We start from the raw sequence: 5,737 nt of genomic DNA, 5'->3' as shown, positions 1-5,737 counted from the left end.
AATAAGATAAAGCATAGCACATCAAACTGAGATGTCAAGAATCATAGCTACAAAAACATACTAGAGATTAGTGAGGGATAGGAAATGGATAGTAAATAAAAATGGCTTCTTTGATTTCAGAGAGAAGGAAAGTGTCAGAAACATATCGAATATATATCAAGAAAGTCGAACACAGAAAAAAAGCGGCAAAGAATACCCCAAATGCGAAAAGAATCTACCATTGTTTTTGAAGATTTGAGCCCGTCAACTTAAATGTCGTCATCCACCATGCGCAATCAAGTAGGGGTCGTAATATGGGCCAACCCGCGGGTTGCGAGTTGGCCCGTGGCGGGTTCAACCCATATGGGTCGGGTTGAAAAGCGTCGTTTGAAGGCAGGTTGACTTTTAGCCAACCCTAACCCGCTAAGGTGGGTTGGCACGCTAATCCGCCAACATTATTTACTTTTTTTTTTAATTTTTTAATTTTTTTCTTTTAATATTATTTTTTAATAATCTTTTAATATTATTTTTTTATTCAATATTTAAAAAATATAATAATATTTTTATTTTTTTCTTGAAATATTTGATTAGAAATACCAAATAAATTATATAGGTATTTTTTTAATTTTTTAGATATAATATCATATATAATAATACAATTATAATAATTTTTAAAAATTTTAAAAATAAAAAAAATATGCTGGTTAGCCCGCGGGTTGGTGGGCTAACCCGCGGCGGGTTGCGGGCCTGGCGGTACAGGTTGGAAAGATTTGTTTATTGGCGGGTTGACTTTTAGCCAACCCTAACCCGTTATTTTTAGCGGGTTGACGGGTTGAACCCATATTACCAACTCTACAATCAAGTCACCCATCTACTATTTAACCATTGTTGTATGCTTTGCACAGCACCTTCAAGAACGTCCCAGAGTCAGGTAACCAATCTCATGCCCACCAAGGTCGAAGAAGAGGTGATGGTTGGAAATGAGGTTAAAGCGGCAAGCAACAACAAAACCAAATGAAATCTGTGTCCTCTCCCCCGTCCGGTGGCTTTGTCTCTTCTGTTAACTTCAAGTGCGACCTCCAAAAAAAGAACAGAAACGGAAGATGACACGGAAGAAAGAAAATAAGAAGGGTTTTTTTGGTCTTGTGAACTTAATTGGGAGAATCACAAATAAAGACCCTCTAATATGCAAAATGACAGATAGGTTACCTAAATAAGTGAAATTACTCACAAGGACTGGGTCTCAAATTGTCATTATGAAATCATGGTCAAATTACCAAAATACCCCTCTTTAATTTTTTTTCCAAAAAAAGAAAGCCACTGCCTCACCGAAATCCGGCTGCCGGCGTCGGAGCTCCGGCGGCTGAACCCCGGCGTCCGGCCGTCGGAGCTCCGATGCTGGCGGCCGCTTCCGGCCACTGCTGGCGGCCTTCCTTTTTTTGCAACTGTTTTTTTTTTAAATAGTGGGGGAAGTGAGGTTGGGGGATTTGATCCCCCAACCTAATGCTTTCCAAAATAAAGAATAACCATTGAGCCAGTAAATTTTTGTTAACATTATAATGCAAAAAAAAATATAAGTAACTCATTTACTCTTATTTCAGGTGATAACAACAATACATTTGGAAATAACAAGTTCTGATTATAAAATAACAAGTCTGGGATTAAAATTTAATAACATGTTTTTTTTTATAATAACACACTTTGTTTCAGGTGATAACAACAATACATTTGGAAATAACAAGTTCTGATTGTAAAATAACACGTATGGAATGAAAATTTAACAATATGTTTTTTTAGCAACAAATTTTGTTGCAGGTAATAACAACAATACATTTGAAAATAACAAGTTCTGATTATAAAATAACAAGTCTGGGAGTAAAATTTAACAACACGTTTTTTTATAACAACACATTTTGTTTCAGGTGATAACAACAATACATTTGAAAATAACAAGTTCTGATTGTAAAATAACACGTCTGGAATGAAAATTTAATAATAACTTTTTTTAATAACAACAAATTTTGGTGCAGGTAATAACAACAATACATTTGAAAATAACAAGTTCTGGTTATAAAATAACAAGTCTAGGATTAAAATTTAACAACACGTTTTTTTTTATAACAACACACTTTATTTCGAGTGATAACAACAATGCATTTGAAAATAACAAGTCTTGGATTAAAATTTAACAACACGTTGTTTTATAACAACACACTTTGTTTTAAGTGATAACAACAATATATTGGAAAATAACAAGTTCTAATTATAAAATAACAAGTTTGGGATTAAAATTTAACAACATTTTTTTATAACAATTAATTATTTTATACTTTTAAAAAATAAATTATTTATAACTTATAAAAAATATTTTTAATATATTTATTTCTCTAAAAAATACTTTTTAATCTATATATCTATACAACTCATTATAAATCAAACTACTTCTTATAAATTATAAAGTATTTATAATTAAGTATTTTTAATCTATAAATCATAGTATAAATTTTTATATTATTTCATTCTTTAAATATTAAAATTTATTATTAAGTATTTAAATATTATAGTATAATTTATTATTTCATTCTTTAAATATTAAAAATAGTTTTTATATTTAAAGAATGAAATAGTATTTTTAATTATAACTTAGAGATAAATTTCATTTATAAATTTAAGCAGTCAAAAAGTATTTTTAATCCACAATAAATTGTACTATTTATAATTTATAAAAAGTAGTTTGATTTATAATGAGTTGTATAGATATATAGATTAAAATTTTTTTAAAAAAATTAAAAAAGTGTGTTGCCATTTTTCCTAAATTTTATTTATAAATTTAAACAATAAAAAGTATTTTTAATCTATAATAAATTATACTTCAAGTTCTGATTATAAATTGGAGATAAAAATTATTTTTTTAGCAAATTAATAGATTACAAGTACTTTTTATAAGTTATAAATAATTTATTTTTCAAAAGTATAAAATAATTAACTGTTATAAAAAAAGGTGCTGTTAAATTTTAATTCCAGACTTGTTATTTTATAATCAGAACTTGTTATTTTCAAATGTATTGATATTATCACCTGAAACAAAGTGTGTTGTTATAAAAAAACGTGTTGTTAAATTTTAATCCTAGACTTGTTATTTTATAATCAGAACTTGTTATTTCCAAATGTATTGTTGTTAACACCTGGAACAAGAGTAAATGAATTAACTTATTTTTTTTTTTTGCATTATAATGTTAATAAAAATTTGCTGGCTCAATGGTCATTCCTTATTTTGGGAAGCATTAGGTTGGGGGATCAAATCCCCCCAACCTCACTTCCCCCACTATTTAAAAAAAAATAGTTGTAAAAAAAAAAAGGAAGGCCGCCGGCAGTGGCCGGAAGCGGCTGGGGTTCCGGTGAGGCAATGGCTTTCTTTTTTTAAAAAAAAATTAAAGGGGGTATTTTGGTAATTTGACCATGATTTTATAATGGCAATTTGAGACCGGTCCTTATGAGTAATTTCACTTATTCAAGTGACCTATCTGTCATTTTGCATATTGGAGGGTCTTTATTTGTGATTCTCCCTACTTAATTTTATAATTTTAATTTAAAACCCGGTTTCTGACAGCAATTTCATCAATTCAAGTACCTATTTTGCTATTTTATATATTTAAGGGTTTTTATTTGCTATTTTTCCAACTTTAAATTCAAAACATTAGTCCCAGGAAATAACTTTAAGAATAAATTAACAAGAATAAATTCTCTGCACCCATGACGAGCTTGAAGCTTACAAAGCTTGAAGACTCACAATTGCATTAGAGCAGAAAGCTAGTCGAAGGCCTATGTTATGAAAGTGTGACCTCCAGCAACATCCAATAGTGTGTTATCGTCACTTCACTGGTGGATTTGTCTGGTTTAATCTCTGTAAAGTGGTGTCTTTTTTTTTTTTTTTTTGCCCCCTAAGCGTTTAATGCCAGGCTGCTTACTATGCTTTTTATGCATATTGATGGGCTGAAATTTTGGCTGAGTACCTAACCATAGTTCTAGTTATAAGCAGATTGTTGATTTGCTCTGTCCAGCCACTTCAAAAACAGAGGCAAATATGGTATCAGACGCAAAGAAAACATACGGGCAAGAGAGAGAGTTTTAAGTCGTTAATTTAAGTCAGCCACTTCATGACCAATAATTTCGTCCAAGAAGCATGAAATGGAACTCAAAATAATGCAAATCATGGAAGCCGGAGAAGAATATCGCGGAGTGCATACTTTGGATATTTTTGACAACTCTGTTCTCGTTGCTGTGATGCCGGTCACTACAAATAAAACCATGACAAACAAAAATTACCGATTAGCAGTTGTTATTCCAAGAGAAGGTGATTCTAATAATTAATTTTAATATCAACTGCGGAAAGTCCATGAAAAAAAGCATGACAAGTTACTGTTAAAAATGCTTTAAAATAGTTCTGAGCAGATTTCCAGTGCCGTAAATGAACAGACTTGATGAGTAGAGTTGAATATAATGCATGAAATTCAAATTTACTTGAATCAAATCAAATTCGAATATGATATGTTACATTCAAAAGCACTTTTTTTTGCGTCACATTAGATTCTACTGGATATAACTTTCACAATTTAAATCCATAGTAAATAACCCATTATTAGAAAGCTTTGAGTCTAATAATATTATTCTAGTATCTTACATGTTAGTGACAGTCTCATTCAAGAGGGAGTGAATTGGATGACTTATAAAAAATTTTAACCAAATTTAAACAAAGAACTTAATAAAAACAGAGAGCTTAGAGTTAAAAGGATTTAACCGCAGATCAAAGGCACTGGATTTATACTGATTTGGTTTTACCACATGACCTACGTCCAGTCCTCAGAACACTTCTGAGATTTTCACTATGGTCCAAGATTAACCAGGCTCTTGATGCCTCAGTACAGCAATTGATTTTTTTCAATCACTCCCTCTTACTACCTGTAAGGTTACAATCCCACTCAAGAGTCCACACTCTTGAGTTACACTCAGAAAGTGATTAAAGATGATGTTTCAGTCTCTCTCACAGAGTAAATGAATGTGAAACACCGAAGCTCATTAAAGAGAAAAACAGAGTATTGAATGCAACAGTAAAAATTCTTGCAAAAGGTAACTCGCGTATTCAATCTTGCATTCAATGTTTCTTCGCGCCTTTTATAGTTGCAAAAGTTTAATAACCGTTAGACTAAAGAGCTTCTAGCCGTTGAAAGTTCAGTTACGTGTTTTCCTAGTTACAACGGTATTCGCCTTTAATGCTTCTGACATAGTAGGTTACAAGCTACTTAAATAACCGTTGAGCTTGCTTCGTATTCTGTATCAATACTTCAATCTAATAAGTTTTTCATTCAGAATGAAACTCAAGAAGATAACTGATCAAATGATAATAATATTCATATAGTAGATGAGAAGGGAATCAATCAAACATGAGATCCAATAACTATGAACTGAACATCCTTAATTGAAGTCATGATCGATAACTGGTTTGTCGATTACGTTATCGATTAATTAAGATGAAAGATTTTGAAATAGATAACTATATTTATCGATCAAATTATGGATTAACACATGATCCATCAGGTAATCAATAAATGAAAAGAGTGACTTGAGAAAGATCTAGAGAAAAGGCTCAAGGTCACTTATGATTTTGAATCCCTCAAAATAGAGAATTAAGATAAACAATAAAGTTGAGAAAAGCTTGAAAAGAAATATTCAAAAGATTTTTGGATTTTACCGTAGCTTT

Source organism: Neltuma alba, unplaced genomic scaffold (assembly GCF_004799145.2).
Source record: "Neltuma alba isolate B1F8T4 unplaced genomic scaffold, ASM479914v2 tig00011337_pilon, whole genome shotgun sequence".
NCBI classification, from domain to species: domain Eukaryota; kingdom Viridiplantae; phylum Streptophyta; class Magnoliopsida; order Fabales; family Fabaceae; genus Neltuma; species Neltuma alba.
This window is presented reverse-complemented; position numbering follows the sequence as displayed.